This window comes from Muntiacus reevesi, chromosome 6 (genome assembly GCF_963930625.1).
Source record: "Muntiacus reevesi chromosome 6, mMunRee1.1, whole genome shotgun sequence".
Taxonomy (NCBI): domain Eukaryota; kingdom Metazoa; phylum Chordata; class Mammalia; order Artiodactyla; family Cervidae; genus Muntiacus; species Muntiacus reevesi.
Window position 1 is genome coordinate 113,851,244 of NC_089254.1, and position 25,127 is coordinate 113,876,370.

At 44.9% G+C, this 25,127-nt stretch overlaps 1 long non-coding RNA gene and 2 pseudogenes across 1 annotated transcript in view; 1 reads left to right on the forward strand and 2 right to left on the reverse strand.

Annotated features, from left to right (window-relative positions):
• LOC136170984 (uncharacterized) overlaps positions 1-25,127 on the reverse strand; it is a 473,556-nt gene that overhangs the window by 436,570 nt on the left and 11,859 nt on the right. The window lies entirely within an intron of this gene.
• On the reverse strand, positions 10,487-14,355 carry LOC136171062 (small ribosomal subunit protein uS2-like; annotated as a pseudogene).
• Positions 15,181-17,093, forward strand: LOC136171063 (ubiquitin carboxyl-terminal hydrolase 17-like protein 6; annotated as a pseudogene).

Consider the following 25,127-nt stretch of genomic DNA (forward strand, 5'->3'; position numbering starts at 1 on the left):
CAAGTTATTTTCTTTTTAATTGTGACAAACTCACAGAATATAAAATTACCATTATGGCAGTGGTGCGTGCTCAGCCCACGTCACTAAGAACTGTCCTTGTGCAGGGACCCTCTTTGCCGCACCGGCCCTGAGCCACCAGCGAGCAGAGCGCACCAGCCCAGCCATGACACCCCGTCTTGGGGCCTCCGTACCACCCCCCGACCAGGACTCCACACAGGCCTCCCCACGGTGGCCTAAGGAGAGAACTCCATGCCTGGGGGCACTGGTGGCGAAGGAGAGAGAGACCCAGGAGAAGGACAGGAGAGGCGGGCAGAAGACCCTCCCATGCTGAGCTCCCAAGGCTCAGTGGCATGCTGGCCAGACCAGCCCTGCTTAACTGCTGGGATCAGAAATGGTCAGACATTAGGCTGGGACCACTTGGACATGGCCACAGTGAGACCAAGTTTCTCTGTATCTCTTCTGCTCCTGAAGCACCTACTTTCTCTTATTCGCTCATGCCTTGCTTTGTCCAGGCGTCCCCCCAAATACAGCCAGGCTGCAGGGAGGGGTTTCAGGGCAGAGCAAGAGCTGCAGTGTCTCATGGTGAGCAGGGCTGGCCACCAACTCACCCTCGACTCTGGGAGAGCATCACTGTGGGTCAGAAAGTGACCCTCTGAAGGCACCGGCGCCTGCTCCTGGGTCACACAGGGGCCTCAGAGCTTAGGCTTGTCTTGTGCCCTCTCCAGCTGTCTCTAAAGGATGGACCATCTAGCGAGGAGACAAACTGACCCCTGGCAATCACAGTCAGATTGGTTACGGACAAAGGGGGTGTGGTGGGGCGGTGGGAACGGGGGTGGGTCCTGCCTGCTTCTGTTGGTTTCCCACCCCCCAACTCCACTGGCCTTCTCCTCCTCAATATCATAACCCGTATTGGGCCTTCTCGGCACAGACACAGCAGAAGTGATCATTCAGTTACTCAATATTCAGTGGAATAGTCATGAAGTGGCATCAAGTGTAAAAAGAAATAAAACTGAAAATAAAATCCATCCAGACAGGTAATATTTTAGATGAAGTTAGTGTCAGAGAAGATCCTTGGGCTCTGACTAAATGTCCCCCTGAAACTCTGGCCCTGGAAAGAGGGAGAAGAAGATGACACCTTTTGTGAATGTGACCTAAGCCTGGTTTGTGTTTAACCAGCTCATAGATTTGATCATTTGTCATCATCACATTTTCTGAGCCCCATTCTGCGTCTCTGAGGTCCTCACAAGGCTCAAAAGCTAGAGAGTTCATTAAAGTGTGGTTAAAGACTTGAGGGGCCCTGGGTGAGGCAGAAAATGATGCGGGCAGAGCAGGGGATAGAGAAAGGCACAGTGGACCAGCTGAGGTCTGAGCTGGGTCTCCAAGGATGAGTGATATGTTAGCTAGGGCCTGGCTCTGAGCAGGACTCAAATAGACAATGAATGACTAAATGAATGAAAGTGGACATCTTCCCGAGAGAGCAAGAGTGCCAGCTCTTCCGTAACTGAGTCCAAGCTTGTACTGCTCACCTCACGACAGGCCAATTAATTGAGAGATGAGCTGTTGGGGCAGGAACAGCAGCTTTATTCCGAAACCTGGCACTTTGCCGCAAGGACCCATCTTACCTGAGTTAGAATTCAGGCTTCTTTCATTTTTATACTAAAAGGTGTGGGGGAGGGGGAGGAAAGTCAAATATTTCCTCATTCCAATCAGCCTCCAGAGGGGATGGGTTCATTTCTGCCTCCCTGCTGTGACTCACAGGAGAGTCTGCTCAGGAGGTTTCCTGTGAACTGAACAAAGTCATTTTAGCTTGGTGCCCATTACCTGGGATTCAGGGTTCCCAGAGATGGAACTTTATGCATAAGCTTATAGGCAACATAAGCTTTAGCTGCTGCCTCATAGTAGGTAGACTATGAAGGGTCCTTGTCTATGGTGCATTCAGGCCGAAGCTCGGAACTGCAGGCACACGGAGGCAGTGGGGAGAGGCTCCGCGGGGTGCCCACTCCACCCCTCACAGTTTCGTTGAGGAAGCAGCCTGTGTCTTGACTCCCTGGGGCACCTGTCTGCGCTCTTCTCTCGGACAGGGCTGTCAGAAGCAACAGACAGCCTTGCTCCTCCCTGATCAGGCCCAAGGACACCAGCTGCCTCACCTGAGAGGGGTCAGGCTCTGAGTCATGTTTGAAGCTTTGTGACCCCATGGACCCCACCAGGCTCCTCTGTCCATGGGATTCTCCAGGCAAGGATACTGGAGTGGGTTGTCATTTCCTTCTCCAGGGGATCCTCTCGACTCAGAAATCATACCCAGGTCTCCTACATTACAGGCATATTCTTTACCATCTGAGCTACCACAGACATGCATAAGAAACTGCTACCTCCCAAAAGTGGGGTCAGAAGCCTGGGTGTATGGTTCAGGCTCTACGAGGCATTTCACATCCTCCTAGTATCTCCTCTCATCTCCCTAAGAAACTCATGTTTCAGGACACCTCTAACCAATACTCTGTTTTGGTGGGATCTAGTGCTCAGAGGTTAATATTTTCAGCCCAGAGAGACACAGCCTATGCTTTAGACATGAGAAGCCCTCCCATCTAGCCCCAATCCATCCAAATGTCTCCCGTTCCCCAGACCCCACAGCCAGCAGGCAGTCCCTGAGTCTGTTCAGCATACAAGCTCCCACAGTGTCTGGCGCTGAGGCTCCTCCCGCCCCCGTGTCCCCTCAGCCCTGCACGATGAGCCCACGGTCTTGGGAATGGAGGGGCCCCTCTGCACTTCTTCTGGGGCGGCTGTTGGGCATTCTTCCTCCTTCAACCAGAGCAGGGAGCTGGGCTCGTCCACGCCTGGGAGTGGAGGGGAAGGAGGGGACGAGCGGTCAGTCCCTCTGTCTCCCGCGGCCCTGGGAGAGGAAGCGCTGGGGGCGGAGGGCGAACGGGGGCTTGGCCTGCTCAGTGGTCAGGACTCAGGGCGCATTCGGGGAGGCTGAACCTACTGGGGAATGTTGATGGTGACAAGCTCTTTCCATCTCTGTAGGAGCTTCTCCAGCTCACCAAGCTCTCTCAAAACTAGCACCCGTATATAAACAGCCTTCATCTGGCAACAGGGGGTGGGCTGAGTATTTCCCAGGGAATTCCTCTCTAACCTGTGGGAAACATTCTGACAGGGTCTCTGATGATGCAACAGAGGTGCGGTTTGGTTAAGAATCAACAAGGACTCACTGTTTGGCACATGGATCCCCATGCTATGTAGCAGCCTTGATGGGAGGGGAGTTTGGGGGAGAAAGGACACATGCATGTGAACGGCTGAATTGTTCCCTTTGGTGTTCACTTGAAAGTATCACAGCACTGTTTGCTAAGGGGCTATACCTCAAATAAAAACAAAAGTTAGAAAGACAACAACATGTGACCAAACACTCAGGAAAAGAAGACACTGGATGATTTGGACATTGGCTTCAAAAGTACATTTTGGTAACAGAAAAAACCACAGTGTTTTAAAATCCTAGTTTATGATTTAGAATCTATAATATTTAGATGACTGATCAGTTGTTTAATACAGGCACTGATAAAAACACAAGCTATAGACTAGCCAGTTTTAATATCATTTTCTGTTTTCATAAATTTTTCACTATAGACTAAAGCCAGGGCTCATGATATCTGTTTATGTGTCTCCCTCCCTCCATCTCCGTCTTGCTGTAGTTTTAAGATTTATGTGACCAGTGAGTTTGCTCCAGCTCTCCTGCAACACACGCCTTCATTCTGTAGGAGAAGTGATAACACTCGCTTGCACTAGTGTAAGTGAGGAGGTGACGCGCGGTGACGGAAGGAAGGAGACTGGCGGGAGGCCCGGCCTCCCTCAGCCTGGGGGCTTTACCCAGACACTCGCTCCCCAGTTCCCTGCTGACCCGTAACAGGGGCCTGGAAAAGCCTGTGAGGACCCCTGGCGAGGAACCTTCAGGCACGTGTCACCATTTACATCGTGAGCACGGAGTTCCCAAAGATCTTCAGATTGCTGATTTTTTCTGATTTCTTTAGTCTTCATTAGTCTTCTCACCAGGGGTGTCGTTAACCAAATCAGCCTATATATTATGAATATTAGCATATATTATTGGATTATAGATATTATTATAATAAAATAATAGTACATCACATTTAATATTTACTTGCATTATATATACATATGTTTATATAGCATTATATTAAAATAAATTGAATTAATAAATATAAATAAACTAGCACAACAATATGAGAATATATTACTCCTCAGAGGCAGGCCTCTCCCTTTGGTATGGTCAGCTCTTCCTACTGACCATATTTTCTTTGCCAGAAAACAATGAGGACTGAGGCCAGAGTGAACGTGAGGGGAAGGCAGGCAGAGAAGACGCGTCCTGAAATCACAGGGGAGACACAGCTGAATCACTCAGGTGAAAGGAGTGTGCTCCCGAGACCCACCTGCACTGCGGGCTCAGTGAGGGCAGCGGATGCGGCCCCTCACCCGGCCCCTCGGCCCCTCCTGGGGAGGCCGAGCAGGAGGAAGCCTCCTCCAGGGGTCTCCCCTCGGCTCCTCCCCGGGCCCTCTCATCCTCCCCAGCCTCTGCTGCAGCCTTTGTCCTTTGTCGCCAGCAGGCCCTCCACTGCCCTCCACTGCTATCCTACCGGCTCTCTCTCCTTCCCTTCCTGATTCTCTGGGCTGCTACTGGCCAGGCTGGAGATGCAGGCATCACAAGACCTCCTTCCAGCCAGTGAGCTGTCGTTGCTCCGCCCTCCTCCTTGAGAGCTGGGTTAATGGGGTGCCTGGGGTTTATTCCTGAGGCTTCCCTTGCTCTCAGATTCCTCCCTTGCAGATGCTGAGATGTGCAGGGCAACCAAAGACATTTCTGCATTTCCCTGAATGTGGATGCTAGATGAACCTGGTTTGCTTAGAGCAGAATCATATTGTTCAAAACAAAGACTTTTATATTCCCCAAACAGGAAGTGGTGACACCTCAAAGTCATACTGTTACACGACAAAAGCAAGTTGTAAAACAACACACATTATTTGTCTAATTGAACTAAAGAATGATACTATATTATCTGTGCAAGTATATATATATATATATATACATTTATATATGAAAATGTTTTTTAGAAAGCTGGAGGAATATATACAAATGCACCACAGGTACCTTCATAGGGATGAAAGAGAAATTTTACTTTTACTCTAAATTATCCAGTTTTTTTGGGTGTATTTTTAATTCAGGATGAACTTGAACAAGAGTGTATACTGTTTGTATTAAATAAACACTTTACATATGATTGTACAGAACTAGCTTATCATAAAAACCGAACCAATATATTACAGAGTCAAACAAATGATAAGCTATGTTGAAGAGACTGAATATTTGCTGAAGGGTTAAAGACAGAATGAGCACACGAGCAGCCCAATCAATGAAATGTGGGGTGCACACTGCTGTCTCCTCCAGTCACTAGATCATCCCTTGAACACTTGCTGGGTTTAAGTCAGCCTGGAAATCAGTTACCTGTCCAAGGCAAGTCAGAATTTATGCCAGACCCATAGTAAAGACATGTCTTAAAGAATTTGGCTACCAATATCTCTGAGGGGAAGAATAAGTACACTTCATTCACAAACTTATTTTGGCCTGTCCTATAATGGATTATTTCATTAAAAACAAAACACTCAAACCAACATTGAAAACCACCGTTTTGGTGTACCTTAAAGCTTTTGCCATTTTAGAGCTTTCCCTTTTTCTGTCATCTCTTAAACACATGCAAAATAAATACAGTGGCGTCCCCAGCAGGAGCTGCTACTCAGGGAGCTCTGGGCCTCAGTCCTCACTAGGAGTTAAAGTGGCAAAGAGCATTTTTGCTCCAGAATTCTAAAGGCATTTTGGTGTTGGAAAATCTGGACTTGTGGAAACCTGATACTGTTTCTTACCAGTGCCATAGTTCAATGATTTTCAATATCTTACTTTCTGTAAGCAAATATTGAGAATGCTCAGGAGAGAGCATAAATATAATGATATATCTCGTTATAAATAGCATATAAGTAGAAAGTGTAGTTAGATGTGAGTCAAACTTACCTTAAAATCCTACTTCCTGTGGCTATCAGTCCATAAGGCTCAGACTACATTCTTTGGGCATTTCTACAGAGCGGACAGTAGGTGGCACTTTCAGCCTGCTTAAAAAACAGTTCACCGGCTTTGGCTTGTTTGCTTGCTTTTTAACTGTTTTATCACCATTGCACAGAAAACAAAGTAATTTCGTACATAAGTGTATGAAGACCAGATCAATGTCTTGGGAGCAATTTCAGACACAAAGCCATTTAAATGAATCTGTAGGAAGCATTTACAAATAACCACAGAAAAGAGTTTACCTCTCTATAGATCCAAACTGCAAAAAGAAAGTTAAAATCACTCAGTCATGTCTGACTCTTTGTGACCCTTGGACTGCAATCCCGCCAGGCTCCTCTGCCCATGGAATTCTCCAGGCAAGAATGCTGCAGTGAGTTACCATTCACTTCTCTAGGGGTCGGGAGCCGCAGGGTGCGCCGAAACCGTGACAAGGTCACGGGATGAGAGAGGAACCTGCAAGGCAGCTCTTTCTCACATGGGGCTGCCCCGGGGGCCCAATATGTCCCCTCAGGAGCCGCCAGGATGAGAAAAGAATCTGCAAGCAGCTTCACCTCGAGGTTGCCCTGGGGGCCCGATATGTCCCTTTCTTCCTTCTTTCATACTGTTGTTGGACTTTCTATTAATTTTTGGAAATATAACATATAGTAATAAGGCCTCCCTGGAAAAGTCCAAGCCTTTTTTTTAAATGCTCATGATTGCTCTGGCTCAGGACACGACCATAAACATCAAGTCAGCAAAGAAAAGGGCACAGGTATAGTTTGGCTGCTTGCTTAAAAGATTATAATGTTCTAGAATAAAAAAGAGTAGAGGCATTTAGATTTAGAAGTAGATATACTGCATCAATTTTCTTGCTCCTTGGTTGAGAGGTTTTTCATTATTGCTATTTCCTTGCTGCTATTTGTTCATTGTTTCCCTTTCTTTAAACAACATGATATTATGGGTATTTTTGTAGTGTTAGGAAATGGAGTACTTAGCTTTCAATAGAAGATTTATATTAACCAGCTTCACTGCCATTATCTCACTATTAATAGAGGTGTTTTGCTGCTTTAGAGGTGTTTTTGCTGTTTAATAGTTAATCATTGTAAATTTAGATTTTGTGGTTTTCAGGTAAAGAAAAATATCAGGTTTCTCTCATGGTAATATTCTCAGAAATGTCAAACATGTTACTGTGACCCTTCCCATGTATTGTTTTATTGTCCAAAGAATTTACACTGTGCCTGAGATTTGTAGGACATTGTTTTTCTTAGAGTGAAAATGTTAGGCCATTGAGGCAAGAAGACTATATATGGGGCATTAAAACAAAAACTGTAATTGGAAACATTCTAGATGAATGCATAGGGGAAAAACATGGGAAAGAAAAATATTGCCAGATGCAAAAAACTATATCGGATGTAATATGTGGTGATTTAAGGTGGAGGTAACGTTCATTCTATAAAAACAGAGCTATCCTAAAAATAAAAAAAAGCTACCTCTTCTACCCAACCTTTTGTGTGTGTCTGTCTTCTTCCTCGCCAATGTCACTCATCCCTTGGGTATTTCTGGTCCTGCCGGGTCTTGACCTCGGCATCTAGGGAATCTTCAAAACCCAAATTATCCAGTAATAAAAAGCTTTTGGTGTTTGTGTCACAAATGCTCTTTGCTACTTTAATTTCTGGTAATAACAGAATCTCAGGTCGTCCTAGGCTCTGTCCTAAACTAGTTTGTGTCCTGTAACCCTGGTCAGACAAACAGACTTTACAAAGTTTGGTTTTTCTTATTTGGAAACAATTTGACTCAGCTCATAAGTGAAAGTCAAACTACTGGACCTTAAAAGGTTCCAGTAGTGTACAATCAAATGCTGTTGATTCTAGGTACTTCATAGGATGTTTTTAGGCCTTGTCAGCAAGCAGATTCTCTTGATTCTGAAAGCTGGGTTTACTAGGGACTGTTAGCAATGGAAGTGTGATGAAATCACTGCAGCAGTGTTCTGCTCCAATGCACAGGATCTGGACAGACTAGGAACAATGATAAATTATTCTGAAGGGGTGAATCCAGGGCATTTAATCTTATCTGAACAAAAGCTTGTGCACCGACGCATTTTACGCATCACTTCAGGGTGGCAACAGTCTCCCTGGGCTCTCCAAATCCCTCAGGTTAAGAGCTCCTCGCCTGGAAGTGTAAGAAAACAAAGGCAGCCCTTCCATCTTCCCATTCCGACCTCTGGTCCCATCACAGCCTCACCCCTGAGAGGGACGGTGGACGCTCAGCACGCTGTCCCAGCCTCACGGCTGCCAGACGAGTTACAGGCGCAGCCCTGCCCAACGGCCTGCTGCTTCCTGCCTGCTGCCGGGCATTGTGAGAAGGCCCCAAGGAGATCTAGGAAAAGCAAAGGGGAGTCCAACTCAGCAGAGTGGCCCGGAAGCACGAGGGAGCTAAAGAGACAGGAAGCACCAGTCAGGTCAAGGAACGACCCACTTCCGGCTGTGCTGATAACGGACGTGGCTGAAGCGTCCTGCTCTCTGCGCGCGCGTCTCTGCGTGTGCAGGCACTTCCGGTTTGCCTCACCGTGAGAGGCGACTGCTTGTAAGATCTTTTCTGACATCGATAAACTGTCTTTTCCTTGCTGTCAACCCTGTAACCTGGCACTATATGCTCCTTGTTCTATTGGCTGCTAACATTTCTGTAAAAGGAGATCTACCTGTCAAGAGTTCAAAATTCCAGTGGTCTGTGAAGCCCCATCACCAATCCACTCTCCAGAGTTCTGTTTGAATCAGGTTAAAATGCTCATTACAGACTTAGTATTGAACATACTAACGTGAGAACATGAATGAATTTAGAAGTTTTAGAAAGTCTAATTTTAAAGGTATTTGTTTATCTTTAAAGCCCAATGAGAAAATTTTACTCTTGCTTATGTTGTCTGAGGAATAAACATGGATACTGAAGAAATGCTACAAAATTTGAGGCTTTGAAGAATGGAATTAAAAGAGAATGGGTCTCATGAAGAGTAACTCCTTTGGGATGGAGAAGCTGAGAAGAGAAACAAATTGATTCAAGAAAAGATCTTATTATTAGAGCTGAGGTCATCTGCCATTTAGTCAAACTTACTTTTCTGCATGCCACATCATCTTAAACAGACTTGTACAGACACACAATACAGCCACCATCTCCACTGATACACAGAGGGGTGCCCTGGCCACGGCTTCAGACCACCTTGTGGGATACTCAAGATGCTCAGGACCCCGTCCTATGTGTCCTGGAGAAGTGACTCCTATGAGGTCCAACCACTGAGCCTAGTTTTACTCTGTTTTCAAACAACCCTTTAAATCCTGGAGGACAACGCTCCTCTCTCTCACCACATAAAATGTCCCCCATGTGTCACTGCTCCTCATCAACATGGCTGCTGGTTTTATAATCAGTCTTAAGATATGGTCACCTGATTCTATTATTTTTTTATTGTGCTGAAGTCAGACAAGTGTTTTATATCTTCCTAGCCTATTAATACATCAGATTCAGAGAAATAATTCAAGTATGAAGTCAAATGATTATCCTATCCATATGAAGTATATAAATATAGTCTCTGGGAGATGGTGAAGGACAGGGAAGCCTGGTGTGCTGCAGTCCATGGGGTCAGGAAGAGTTGGACATGACTGAGTGACTGAGCAATAATAAAATATTATTTCAGTTCATAATGAATGTACAGTGCATAGGGGAAAGTGGGAGAAAAGTATTTTAAAAATTAGATCGAGCTTAGCTAGTAAAATTAGCAGTGGTAAATGTTGTTTGAGGGAAGAACATAATGAATTATGGATTAGGAAATTTTCCTCTTATGTGAAAGGGAAAAATCAACACAGAACATTCTCATGAGTGGACATATTTATTTATTTATAAACTTCTTGTTCTCTATCAGCCTACTTCCATTTTAAGAGTCTGTGGGGTTTCCCTGACGGCTCATGGTAAGGAATGCTGCCAACGCAGGAGACATGAGTTCAGTCCTGGTCCAGGAGGATCCCACGTGCGTCAGAGGAACTAAGCCCTTGCATCACAGCCATTGACCCTGTGCTCTAGAGCCTGGCGTCCACAGCTGCTGAGCCCACGCTCTGCCACTACTGCAGCCCATGACGGGAGAAGCCGCTGCGAGGAGAAGGCCGTGCACCGCACCCAGAGCGTGCGCCCCGCTCACCGCAACCAGAGCGAAGCCCGTGCAGCTGCAAGGACCCAGCACAGCCCCACCCAAGGAAAGAGCCTGCGCAAGAACAGCCGAAGCCCACTCCGTGCTGTCCCTCCCCGCCCCGCGGCCTGAGCAGTGGGGGCTGCAGGCCAGCCCTCGGGGGCACTGCGGAGTGGGCAGCGAGCCCGCCTGCCCGCCTGTGGACTAGGCCCCCACCTCAGATGGAGCCGCGCTGCACCCAGGTGCTGACGTCACCCACTCACCGTGACGTCCTCCTTGGTCAGAGCCTGCTCACTGCCGCCTGCCTTTCCCTTTTAATCTCTTCAGAATGTGCAGACGTGGCGATCAGGCACGACCTCCCAAGAGTGTTCACAGGAAACGGTGCCGCGCACGGGCAGAACTGCCCGGGTGAGCACCCGCCATCAGACCCACCGACTGAGCCCCCTTTGTGCCGGGAATGGGTCGTCTCCAGAATGCAGGGGAGAGTCTGTGTCACACAGGCCGATGGTGAGAAGTTCACAGGGGTCTTGGCTCCTGGACGCTGCCTGGGGCTGGCTAGTGGAGGCTCCAGGAGTGAAGCGGCCGACCACAGGAGGGGCGGCAGCAAACCGCAGCACAGCCCGCTGGCGAGGGTTCCTGGAGGACGCAACGGTGACAGAGCTGGGGTTTCAATGACAACAATAGAATGAGCTGCCGACAGAACTTTCTCCCAGGTTCTCTTCGGATTCCTAATGTAGACGCCCTCACTTTTCCTTCTGTAGATGTACTGCTCCACTGGGAAGTAAAGGTTGGTGCCACCTAAGTGGGCTCCTGCTGCAAGGAACATGATGATGTCCCCCTTCATTTGCCGGACATCAAGGACCCAGAGTAGTATAAAAGATTCACTTCAAGTTATGACAAGAATCCTGACAATGCCATATGGACCACTGTCTGGGTAGTGTGGAAAAAGCCTGAGAAGATGTTTTAGAGAAGCCAGGTAATCTTTCTGATAAAACAAACTTGACTTTCATTCAGTTGGTAGAAATAACACTATGAGCTTTACTCTTTAGAGATTTAACATTTTTTAAAATGTTTTGACATTTATGAGAAATTTATGATACATGTAGAAGGTTTAAGTACCTAAAAAAATTAAAATATTTCATATTACCTTTCTCCTCCTACCCCCCCTTCTTGTCAAAGTTCTGCTGCTTTCATGGTCAGTCATGGTGTTTCATTTCCCAGGAATCTTTCCAGAGTTTTGAATTTTTTTAAAATTATTTATTTGGCTGTGCCAGGTCTTAGTTGCGGCCTTCGGGACCTTTTCCATGGGAACTCTTAGCTGTGGCATGTGGGGCCTAGTTTCCTGACAAGGGGCTGAGCTCAGGCCCCTACAATGAGAGTGCAGACTCTTAGCCACTGGACCAGGAGAGATGTCCCAGAATGTCATTTATGCAGACACAAGCAACTATGAATATGTTTCTTCTTCATTCTACATGGTGGTGCTAGTGATAAAGATCCCACCTGCCAATGCAGGAGACAGAAGAGACTCGGGTTCAATCTCTGGGTCTGGAAGATCCTCTGGTGAAGGAAATGGCAATCCACTCTAGTATTTTTGCCTAGAAAATCCCTATGGGGCAGAGGAGCCTATTGGCTTACAGTTCACAGAGTCACAAAGTGTCAGGCAAGAATGAATGACTTAGCACACAACCACATTTAAAACCATAAATGGTAGTATACTGTGCACAATATTTTATTATATTTTGCTTATATTCAGCTGACAATATCTTGGGGAAATCTCTTGGGACACTATTTTCTGCCAATCAGTCTACTGAATGAATGAGGTACTATAACACACTTTACTGGTCCACATTGGATTAAATACTAATATTCAATTACATCTTGACATCACAAAAAAGAACGTAATGCATAATCTTAGCCTATGTTATTCCACTGCATGAAAATTTATAAATTTCTAATGCATTGAATAATGTCCAATGATCATGTGGGACTGAGAATCCTCACCAGCCAGAGTGAAGAAACCTCCTTGAATATGTGGGACATTCAAACAAGGCACAAAAAATGCATGTATTACAGCTGAAGAGAAAAAAGAAAAAAAAAAAAAAAGAAAAAAGAAAGAGGGAGAGAGAGAGAGAGAGATGAAACTAATCACAAACCTTAAAATTAAGGGCACATAGAATTGTACTAACAAACCTTAGCAATAATCCTGAAAAGTGTTTGTTATGCAAGTAACCATTGCCTACCAGGAAAAAAATAAATTAACACTTCATAAAACATATAAATAAAACAAAACAAAAGCATTTCTATAACCCAGGAATCTTTAAGACATTTAGGAGTCCTGTGTCAGACAGCAGGTCTGATGTATAGTTCATATTATCTCATACCCACCCATAAAAAATGAATGTAAACCCCTTTATACACACTTCAAATATTTTAGAATATTCAAGAAATTGACTACTTTTTGGAAAAATATGAATTGTCAAGACCATTATTTAAAGCAACTAAAGCAAAAGAAAAATAAGCAAGGAAGGCTGTAAAGTAAATTTTTTCGAGAATTACTTCTGAAAATCATGTAAAAGCTATGCAAGCAAAGAACAACTGGCTACAAAAGCACCACATAGTTTTAGAGGATCAAGAATAGAAGAACAGAAGAAATCTGTATTTTGTGAATATAATTTAACCCTGCTGTGAGAACTTGACATAAGTGACAGAAAACAAAACACACACAAATTTTACCTACTGTTCTTGGCCTCAAAATCCTAATCTATTAAATACTAATAAATGATATATGAACATTTGCAGAGAAATTCTCCATCTCTAAAAAACTTATTTTTACTCACAATTTTTGTTCTTTGAAAGTAAGTCAAGTTGTATATTCTAAGAAGTGCTTGCTCCAGAAGACGTGGAATATATGTACAATGGAAAACTACTCAGCCATAAAAGTGAATGAAATAATGCCATTCACAGCAACATGGATGGTCATGGTGATTTCATATTAAGCGAAGTCAGATAGAAAAAGACAAACATCATATGATATCACATATGTGGAATATTGACAAAAGATACAAATGGACTTATTTACAAGACAGAAGTAGAGTCACAGACATAGAAAACAAGCTTATGGTTACCAAAGAGGATCACGGGGGATGTGGGGAGAGGTAAACTAGGAGTTTGGGATCAATATGCACACAGTACTGTATATAAACTAGGTGGACAACAAAGACCTGCTGTATAGTGCAGGGAGCTATACTCAATATCTTGCAATGATTTTTAATGGGAAAGAATCTGAAAGAATATAGAGTCTCTCAAAGAGACATGTCCAACTCTTTGGGACCCCAGGGTCTGTAGCCTGCCAGGCTTCTCTCAAAGGAGGTGTCACAAGAGCTGGACACGGCAGAGGGGCTAGCATTACATCCCTACTACTGTGCTCATTCTTAGCCAACTGGAGAAAGACATGAACGCCTTATCAGTGCCACATTTGTTTTGCTCTAAGATGCCTGCCATAGAGGGAACAATTTGAACATATTCTGAATTTGAGTTGTGCTTGCAAGTCACTTTGTGAGGACAAACAGCTGGTGGATGAAAGCACGGCTGACCCAGAGGATCCTAACCAGGCAGGAAAATACAAATCACACTTAACACACAATAAAATAGTAAACTGACCGAGGACACTGCAGCAAGTCATACTCCTTCGTTCTCCATTTGTCCACACGTAATTGTCTACAGTCTGCTGTGAGTCTTGGCCACTGTAAAATAGAGTGTATTGATAGGAAATTTGAGACATAATAAGGCAAACAGATAAGGAGACAACTGTCATTGTAAAGAGAGTCGATGGATTACAGCTCCCAAGAGGAGGGACAGGCCAAGCCATTGGGCCACACGGGAAAGGACCGGCTTGTCTGGAGAGGGAGGGAGGGGAATTCAGTACAGGGGGCTTTACTGTGACTCCTCAGGAGGCAACAGTGAGCTGTGTGTGCAGGTTCAGGACTGACAAGTGTGTGTGTTGTTAATGGCCCTCCTAGGTGCCTGGCTATGGTGACAAAGGATGGGGAACTGTGGCCCGGAGTGCAGTTAAATGTTACCTCCTCAGAGACATGCCCATAGTACTGGAAGGGAAGCATAATGTCTAGGAAGGGAGAGCAAACAAATAAGTCACACACCAAGAAGGAAACAACAGCTATCCTCCTCCAGGAGGGAAATGTGTTTATCCCTTAGGTTATAGTGCATTTTGAGCCCCTCATTTGGAAAGATGACATTAGAAGTCAATTAGTGTAATTAAAATAGAAAAAGAGAATGGAAACAAGCAAAAATAAATAAATAAATAAAATGAACAGAAAATAAAAAAAAAATTTTTTTAAAGTAGAAGAAGGAAAAAAGACAGCTAAGATTGAAAAGGAGCTGAAGAAATGAATCCAAAGTTGCAGCGAGACTATGGCTTTCTGAAGGAGCTCGATTTGGACCATGACTAACGGCCCTGAAGGGAGAAAAGAATATGTGCCACACTCGAGGCATCTTTTGGTGGTAGGACCCTGAACGCTAGAAGAGTGATTCGTGAGAAAGCATAGAAATTGGAGTGGACCTCAGTTGAGAGCAAAGTTGAGGCTAGGGTTTATTGTTGTCCAGGGAGGGGTTGTCTTTAGCCAGGGGTCTGGGGTGGGGAGACCCCTCAAGGGGAGAGGGTAGGTGGGCAGACATATGTTCCCACAAGTGTGTTAGGATCTGAAGGGTGAGCCCACAGAATTCCTTCCCAGCCCGCTTGTGTGTGCTGAGAAGCCCTGCAGTGACTCTCTAGCGGGCAAGGCTGGAAGGCCAAAGGCCCCCCCGACTCATTTGCATCCTGAGCCCTTTGGTCCAGGGCCAGATCGGAAGTGCATGAGGGACTTCGTCAGGGGAATTCCCCGAGCAAAGTGTGGGCGGTGGGATGTCGGGCGTGGGAGTGAGCACTCCCTCGGTCGCCTCAGCCAATGAGGAGCTTGCGCGTGCGGGGGTGGGGCTGTGGGAAAGCCATCAAAGGCCCGAGGGGGCGGGGCCCAGGCCCTTTCTCGGAGAAGCACCTTCTGAGGGGAGGAGGCGTCGTCGTGCAGCTGCAGGTAGGAGATGGAGAGACTCGTGGGCCTTGCTTGCAGAGACCCGGGGGCTGATTCTGCGCGCAGATGTAGTGCGTGTCTGTCTCCCTTCAACGTTTTTCCTGGAGGGCAAGATTGTCGGCCCAGCGCCGCTAGTGCGGGTGCCCTTCGGGGACCCTCTGTCCCTGAGGGGCCGTCGCCGGCGCTTGGGCGGCCCCAGCGGGGTGACTTGGCTCCTGGGTCGGCAGGGCTGGCACCTGGCCACCAAGTCGCCCTGAGTTGGAGGGGGCCATGGGGAATCGGGGCTGGGCTTCAGAATCTGGGGAACACCTGCTACGTGAATGCAGCACTGCAGTGTCTGAGCCACACGCCGCCCCTGGCCAGCTGGGTGGTGTCCCAGCAGCACGCCACCCTCTGTCCGGCCCACACCTCCTGCACGTTCTGTGCCATGCGAGCTCACGTGACCTGAGCCCTCCTTCACCCGGGAGAGGTGATCCGGCCCTGCAAGGATCTCCTGGCGGGCTTCCACAGACACCAGCAGGAAGACGCCCACGAGTTTCTGATGTTCACTCTGAATGCCATGCAGCAAGGCTGCTTGAGTGCATCCCAGCCGTCGGGCCATCCCTGCGAAGACACCACCCTCATCCGTCAGATCTTCGGCGGGACCTGGAGGTCTCAGATCCAGTGTCTCCACTGCTTCGGTGTCTCGGACACGTTCGACCCTTATCTGGACGTCAGCCTGGATATCACGGCAGCTCAGAGTGTGGAGCAAGCTCTGAGAGAGCTGGTGAAGCCCGAGAAGCTGGACGCTGAAAATGCCTATGACTGTGGCGCTTGTCTCCGGAAGGTGCCTGCCACCAAGAGGTTGACTTTGCACAGCACGTCCCAGGTCCTGGTGCTGGTGCTGAAGCGGTTCACACAGGTGAGCGGGGCCAAAAGGGCTCAGGAAGTGCGCTATCCCCAGTGCCTCAACCTGCAGCCCTACACGTCTGAGCGGAAGGCAGGGCCACTGGGCTACGTGCTCTGTGCCGTGCTGGTGCACTCCGGGTGGAGTTGTGAGCGAGGACACTACTTTTCTTACGTGCGAGCGGGCAACGGCCAGTGGTATAAGATGGACGATGCCAAGGTGAGCTCCTGTGACGAGAGTGCTGCCCTGAGCCAGAGCGCCTACATCCTCTTCTACTCCTGGGAGGGTGCATGGCAAGGGGGTACTGGGGGAGGGGCAGCGGCCCCCCTGACGGCCGACCCCACACACCCCAGGGAACCTGACCCCACCGGCCCTGGGGAGCCCGCGGGAGATGCCAGAGGCAGAGCTCCTGGGTCGCAGCTGTCCCCGGGGGACACAGAGGTCGAAGGAATCAGCTTAGAGCGGTGGAGACGCCTCCAAGATCACAACTGGCCAAAGCCGGCCTTCGACGTCCAGAAGATGCAGTCGGCGCTGCCTGCCGGCACAGTCGTGATTCACCAGTCCAAACACGGAGGAGGGAGAAACGGCAAGCTGTCTGAACAGGAGCACGACCGGCTTGTCCGTCCCAGCACGAACATCCCGCCTCCAGGCCCGACTAGTGTTGGCAATGGCCCTTGTGCCAGCAGGAGGGCCCAAGCGACCAAGAGGAAGAACAAGAAGCCGCAGCCATCTCTGGGGCTGTGGCGGTACGTAGGCTCGGAGGCACATGCATGCAGATGCCCAGGCACACTCTGCGTGCGGAACGCCCTGTGTGACCCACCAAGAGTTCCGGCGAGGAGCGAGTTCCTCTCGGCGGTGTGACTGGTGCAGCCTCCTGGAAAGAGGCGGGGTCTGCAGTGTGCCCGGGGCCACGCTGTTCACCTGGATCGTGCTGAGCTGCCGAGCTCTCGAGGACTGCCTCTGCTGGGAAATTACTGGAGAGGATGGGGTGCGTGACGGGGTCTGAGCACGGTCCGAGGTCCTCGCGCTTCTGCGTGGGTGGGAGAGTCCTCTCTGGATGGGATTTTGTGTGTGGGTTTGTCTTTCTTTCCCCGTCTGCTTTCTCTGGCCACACTGCTGGCCTCTGGTGAGTGACGCGGCAGGGAGACGCCTCCCAGTCTGCCCACAGCCAGCCGAGCAAGGAGACGATCTCCTGAGCCCTTCGGGGGCTGGGAGGAGCGGGTGCAGGTCAGTGAATCGTCTCCTTCTGGGCGGTCAGGCTCTTGAAAATGACCAAACATGGAGCAGGATCCGGGCAGAAAATGTGTGACCAGGCTCTATGGGTAGTGTGTCCTTAGGAGGTGTAGTGTTACTTGGGATGTGAGACAATGCCATGGCAGGCAGCTTAGATTAGGAGTAGGCCTTCCTACGTCTGGGTGGTAAGATTATCAAGCCACCTGGATACATCAATCAGCTTTCTCGTAACACTGACCGCTGTGTTGCCAATAAGGAAATTAGGATCGGGGCGGAAACTGGCCGGGAAAGTCATGCACGCAAAAGTTTTGACCAATGAAATTGCTTTGCAAACTTGTAACCAATCTGCTTAAACCAACTACCTATGGTGTATGCTCACCCTATAAATTTATTTCAAAACTTGGGTTGGGGCTCTCTGACCCTGCACCACTGCGTTGGTTGCGGAAGGAGCCCTTACTCGAGTCAGCAATAAACTTCCCTTTTTGCAAGTTGCATTGTCTTGGAGGCCTTCTCTCTTCCCGTTCAGGGATTCGGACATTGGGCATAACATTTGGGGGCTCGTCCGGGATCCCTTGACTGGGGGAAGAGAAAACATCCAGGACAGAGGGGAAGGATAGATAATAGCACCGGTGCTCAGTAAAATTCAGGGGGCCCAAAAACCCAGCGCTAGGTTGTCAGCTGTCTGTGTGTTTGTCTTTGGCTCTCCGTGTTTGTGTGTGTTCCGGCATTGTTTCAGGCAGGACAGGAACGTCCAGTGTAAATCCGAGGCCCTGCTGTGAAGATGGAAGGTATCTGGCACAGGAGACAGCTTCCTATAAAGGGGGAACGGATTAAACGTTCCAGCCAGCATAAGGCCGAGGCCAGCGAGCACGCTGGAAGGCAGCCGGCTCTGTAGGAAGGAGAGTTTCTCTCCTGATCCCGAGTCTGGTGAGCAGTGGACGAGAACACAGGGGGCCCGAAAACCCAGTGCTGTGTTTTCGGCCGACGTTTGTCTGTCCGTGTATTTGTCTTCGGCTCTCCGTGTTTGTGTGTGTGCCGGCATTGTTTCTGGTCTCGTTCTCTTCTGGTGCATCGTTCTCTTCCTTCTCCCCTTCTTCTCTGATCTGCCCTCAACTCCTACTCTTTTCAGGAGTTTCAGTGAACAGGCGAACGTTTGTGGGGACAATTGATGAGTCCCAGCCAGTGCTACACTCTGGCGGACTCTGAAGGCCCTAAAATAAGTGAGCCTCAGTAACTAGAGCCCAACCAGGTGAAACTCTCCTTTAACATCCTTAACTGAGGACGTGGCCTAAAATTCTTTGTGTGGGCACGGGTCAGGCACTTAAAGGCCATTAGGGCGCCTGCCACTTGAAGACTCCCGTGAGAGGATAAGGGGGTCACGGAATGGGCTAGAGATCCCTAGGGTGCCCGCCCCCAGCAAGAAAGCTTCCGTGCAACGATGCAGGCATATAAACATTTCCAAAAGCATACCATAAGCCCAACCTCTTGACCGCCACCACTCCCGGTAGGATTTTTGGTGGTCGTTCTCAGTGACTTCCTCTCTCCCTCTCTCTTCCCTACCATTTATTCTTTGACCATGGGTCAGGGGGAATCTACCCCACTTTCCCTCATGACTGACTATTTTTTGGGTGCAGAGTGGCCCTTTTCCACGAGTTATCAGGGAATGTTTGACAGGAGGATTCCTACGTGCTCTCTCATGAGTCCTTTGTCCCTCTTCAAGTGGAACAGCACGCTGCTCCCAGGGACTGAGGTCATTGTGTGAGGCAGGTTTGGGTCTCCTTTAGTAAACATTCTCTTTAGGACAAAACAGCTTAGTCTCCTTCCCCTTTCTTGAGATATGGATTGTGTCCTGACCTTGTGACCAACATTACCCCTTGCTCCCTTGGTAACAGTTGCTGTACATTTGGTTTTCTGATCTCTATCATTCCCGAAAGAAGTTTCTTGTACTGTAGCCTATATATACTCATAGAAAAAATCATTAAAGCACCTTTGCTCCATCAGAGCTTAGGTCCCCGGGTCTTTTTTGTCTCTCTTTCTCTCTCTCTTTCTCCCTTTCTCTTTCTCTCTTTCACTTTCTTATCATCGACTCTGTACCACCAGGTTACGGTCCATTAAAGGACCCCAACAAGTGGCGCCCAGGAACAGGGACACTGGTATACGCGGCATATCGGGCAGAATGACTCAGGGACCTATTGAGGTCGGTAAGTACTAAGGCATGGGTTAAATGGCTGGTCAGCCCCATTATTTTTCTACTTTACTTCACCATTTGTTTAAATTTCAGGGACTTCTGGCTTCACGGCAATGAATAGAGGCTTGCCTTCAAACAGTAGTTGAATATAATCCTTAGTTTCCTGATAAATGCAGTTTTGATTTAGAAATTTGGCTCCAAGTCAAAGAAAATGTTAAATGAGCAACTAAACAAAGAAAAAATATTCCAATTGATCTCTAGCCCCTATGGGCTGTTATTAAAGCTATAATTTTGCCATTTCAAGGTACATTCTAGCCCTTCCAATATTCAGCAACAGACAGAACATTTATTACATAAATATAAAGTAAATGATTAAACTTTACAAAAGGCCCAATTAAAACAATACAAAATATCTCAAAATTTTCTTACTAGCCCTGCCCTGACTGCTCCAAATGCTTCTCCTCTGCCAACAGTCACAACTCCAAAAGTCTCTCATTTGTTGGAACCTAATGAAAAATTATGCTAATGTTTAAACTAGATTAGAAGCTACAATTTCCTGTACTGTAATCGGAGAAGAAACCAAAAAACAGCTAGAAAAATTACTTGCTTATGAGGATGCAAATCAGAAATGTCAAAGAGCTATAGCTGCAATTTGTGAGACTAAAATAATTATTGATTACTTAAAAGCTTATCACAATCTAGGATCAGAAGCTCAAAAGATGCAAATGCTGATTGAGGCAATGGCTACTATCTTTAAAAAGGGAAATGAAAGATGCTTTAATTGTGTGGAGATAAAAATCATTTAAAAAGGGACTGCCCTAAGAAGGCTAATAAAATACTAAAAAATTTGCCCTTGCTGCTGTAGAAGAATGCACTGGGCCAAAAGTTGTAAATTTAAATTTGACATTGATGGAAAACCTATTCCAGGAAACTCCAGACAGGAGCAAATTCTATCTTTTCCCTCAAACCCTCAACATCCGGCAGTGCTGCCGTCGATATACCAGCCCTAAATGATTTTTTCCTTTACCCTCAAACAGTCCCTACTAGAGTGCCTACCGGACTTTTTGGACCCCTGCCCCCACAAACTTTTGGTCTTTTGCTTGGCCGATCTAGTCCGACTTCTAAAGGAATTACTGTTCACCCTGGAATAATTGATTCAGATTATAAAGGAGAGATTCAAATTCTGATGTCATCTCAGATTCTATGGCAATTCAAAAAGGGGGACAAAATTGCTCAATTACTTCTTTTATCTTACATTTCTATTAATTCCTCTAATAATGTATGGACAGATGGGTTTGACAGGACAGATCAAAAACAATCTTTGTCAACATCATTAGTATCTGAGTACCCCCGACCAAATATAAATATCAAAATTAATGGTAAAAGATTTTCTGGTCTCCTTGACACTGGATCTGATATTACTATTATTTCCAAACATTTATGGCCCAAATCCTGGCCTGTACAAAAGGTCTCTTGCCAAATTGCAAGAATTTCTCAAACTAAACTACAAAAAGTTTATCAAAGTGTTCAAATATACTCATGTGAGGGACCAGAAGGCCAACCTGCAACATTAAAACCTTATGTGATAAATGTACCCTTTAATCTAATAGGAAGGGACTTACTTATACAATGGCAAACTCAGATATACATTCCACATTTTTCCTAGGGGCCACTGCTCATTTAACAAACAAAACAATTATTAAAATAACTAAGAAAAATTATGAGCCTATTTGGACAAAGCAATGGCCCCTTACGAAAGAAAAATTACAAGCTACTAAAGAACTTATAAACACACAATTAAAATTGAAACATATTGAAGAATCTTGCTCTTTTTGGAACTCTATTTTTGTTGTAAAAAAGAAACATAACAAATGGTGTCTCTTAACAGAGTTTAGAAAAGTTAATTCTTTTATGAAACCTATGGGTACATTGCAACCAGAGATCCCATCACCTATTACTATTCCTCAAAATTGGCACATTATTATTACTGATTCACAAGATTGCCTTTTAAATATACCTTTACACCCTTTAGACCGGGAGAGATTCACTTTCTCTCTCCCTTATCCTAATCATATTGGGCCTCATAAAAGATTTCAATAGACTATGTTACCTCAAGGTATGGTTAAAAGTCCTGCTACTGCTGCTGCTATTTCACTTCGGTCGTGTCCTATCATGCGACCCCATGGATGTCAGCCCGCCAGGTTCCCCATCCCTAGGATTCTCCAGACAAGAGTACTGAAAGAAGATGCCATTGCCGTCTCCATAAGAGTCCTAGTATTTGTCAAAATTTTGTAGCCAAGGCTTTACTTCCTATGTGACAGCAATTCCCTCATGCATATATCATTAATAATAAATTATAGCTACAAAAAAGAGAAATGATATTTTTGACACTGAATGGCTATGATATTCTTTAGACTCTGGAGGAAACTGATGAAAATAAAATCTTTTTTGAAATTGCAAAACCGGTTCTTCTTGCATGTGCAGTTCGGAAAAGGTTAACTTGTTAAAATGTTTTTTTTTTTTGAGCTCCAGTTCTGCCTGAGAAACAAAAATAGGCCTAAGAAAAAACCTTAAGTTAACTCTTATCATGTCCTTGGGATACACAGCCCACTCTGTCTAGGACTCCAGCCATTAACAAATTGGTGGAGCTCAAAATAAATAAATAAAACAAAAGGATATTTTAAATTTCAAACGGAGAACTATGCCTATGTATTTAAAATGTTCTATGTCTCAATGTATGTCTTTGTTTTTGGATAGTGTGGAATTAATGAGCTCTATTTGGATTCAGCTTTACATAAACTGAAGGGTGTTCAATATTGGGTATAATGTTTATTTAAATGTGAATATGATTTAAATATAATTATTTGTTAATCTAGTTGGGACATGTCTTAAGTCATCAACATTATATAATACTTTTATTATGCCTTGGTTTAAGGTAAACTAAGTTTGTCAACAAAAAGGTAAGTCTTTATATATCTATATACCCAAATATATAGATGAGATAAAAACTTTTAGATAAGCTCTTAGAAATAATTGCATTTTTGATAGAATGATCTATTATCTATAATCTAGAGCCATCTCTTGGGATTAGAGTGACTTAGGTTTCTAGAGTTGTGCTGAATTAATAGAAGTTTGTTGAATGGCTGGGTCATTTCCAAATGAAGTAAGATTTTGAAGCATTAATTGCTGAACATTGGCTTACTCTAAAAAGGGGTTTTTCTTGCAGAAGAGTTGAAGAGATTTTGAGCTCTTAATGAATATAAATATATATTTATATAGGAATGGATATATATATAATATAATATGATTTGAAAAATATGTTCAATGGTCCATAAAATGCTAACATACAAGACATTTCATGGTTGCTATAGAAAAGTAAAATATATGCTTTTAATAGAAAGATATAAGAAATGGCAAATAAAATGATGAATACAAAAATATTTTTTTAATTGTTGAAACATTTATTATAGAATAAAGTGGTATTTATATAAGCTTTACTAGACTAGTTTTTCATTGTTGTTCTAGCTACAGCAAATGTTTTTTCTCCAAATTAAACCAAATTGGAAACAAGAGAAAAATTCTGAAAAAACAATATTTAACAAAATTAACTTTTGTCAGCAGATACATTCAGACTGCAAATATATTAGAAAATGCAGTTGAAATGCTTGGGTGGATCACAATGAAAACCACAAAGTATGGTATGTTTATTTGAAATAAACATTGCATTTGTTTATTATGCTATCATACTTTGTTTTGGCCTTTTAACTTTTAAAGATATTTAATGCTAGAATTTTAAAAAGACTTATGACAAATGAAGGAAAATTTTATGGCAAATTGATGTAGCTCATTGTCCTAAACTTTCTTCCTCTTCCTTCTTACATGTCTCGATCGATACAAATTCTTCTTTTCTAGGGGCAACACTTCTCTAAGGTAAGACTACACAACATGTTATAACCCACCTATCAACTTACTTCACGATAATGAGAACACCTAATTCTATAAAAACAGACAATGACTCTGCCTATATGTCTAAGCTGTTCAAACAATTTTTACATTCATTCTCTATTAAACAGATTGCAGACATTCCTTATAGTCCACAAGCACAAGACATGATTGGACAAACACATTACACACTGTAACTGCAAATACAAATTTAAATAAGAGAAAATACACAGGAACACGTCTGTCTTCCTTGTCCAGAGCAAACTTTGCTAGATTCTGGTGTAGTGTAGTCTTTATGCCTATAACTATTGTTGGTGTGATTATTTCTGTTCCCATGTGTAGGATTCTTAAAGCAGGGCGAAAACGGCATTAAAAAAAAGAAAAAAAAAAAGTTTCCCGAATGGATTATTTGTTCCTAAGAATATCAGAAATGCAGTATGTTTGCCTTCTTTTCAGGTATGTCTTGGAAGTGTAGTCATCCTCTTTAACACACTGAACAGTGAGATTCAACAGTTGCTAAGCTGCATTTCTTCTTCAAGGACAAGGTCAAACATATTTGGATGTGAGCAACATTTCATTTGTCAAGTTGTTCTGCATCACCTTTTCAATAATTTCACTTAGGAAAAAATATTTAAATGGTTACTCCTAATCCTTTGCCCCAAATAACACAAACCACAGCCAAATACCAGTCCCAAACAGATTTTTGAATGATTTTTTTCTTTTGGACTGAAATATTTCCTAAGAATGTTTTCATCATTATCACTTTCCTCTCTTTTTATAACTATTGTTAATATAGCCTTATTTGTTTTAAAGTTTTTAAACTTACCACAAAGAGATGTTTTGACACACACACAAAAACCAAACAAACAAAAAAAGAAGTTTTGAAACATTAAAGGACACCTCCTTTCCTTTGCCCATTTGATATCAAAACGGGTTAACTAATCAATAGAAGTCTAAGAAACTAATCTTACATGGAAAGGATATGCTTCTATTTCTCCAGATGGATCCAACGAGCTCACATTACTTCCTCTTCAGAAGATTCAACCTAAGGGGGCCCCCAGCATTCAGACTAGAGATGAAACAGCAAAAAACCCAGGAAGAAAGAATTCCAATATAAGCCATGGTGACATTAAAAATTTCCAAAAAACGCTGCACTCGACATCATCGACATTATGATCTCCCTACTTGGGGACAGACAAAAACCCTAACTAATTAAACTGAAAACCTGATTTCTTAACAGGGAATGCCTCGGAATCCTAAAAATATTTTTCTTCGCTATGCTTGCTTTGCTTGCTTTTGCTTCCCCCGCTCAGGCTGACCTGATTGATCACACTTACTGGGCTTATATACCTAACCCCCCTTTTTTATTGTAGGTTGTAAAATGGACAGATATAGAACCAATCATATTCACTAACGAGTCAACACATATGCCCCCTCCTTGGAACTGGAGGGGCCCTCTCATCCTGAAGAAAAAGAAAAACTAATTAAAATCGTTCTAGGTTATGAAGTCCTTCCTTTATGTATGGGCCCAG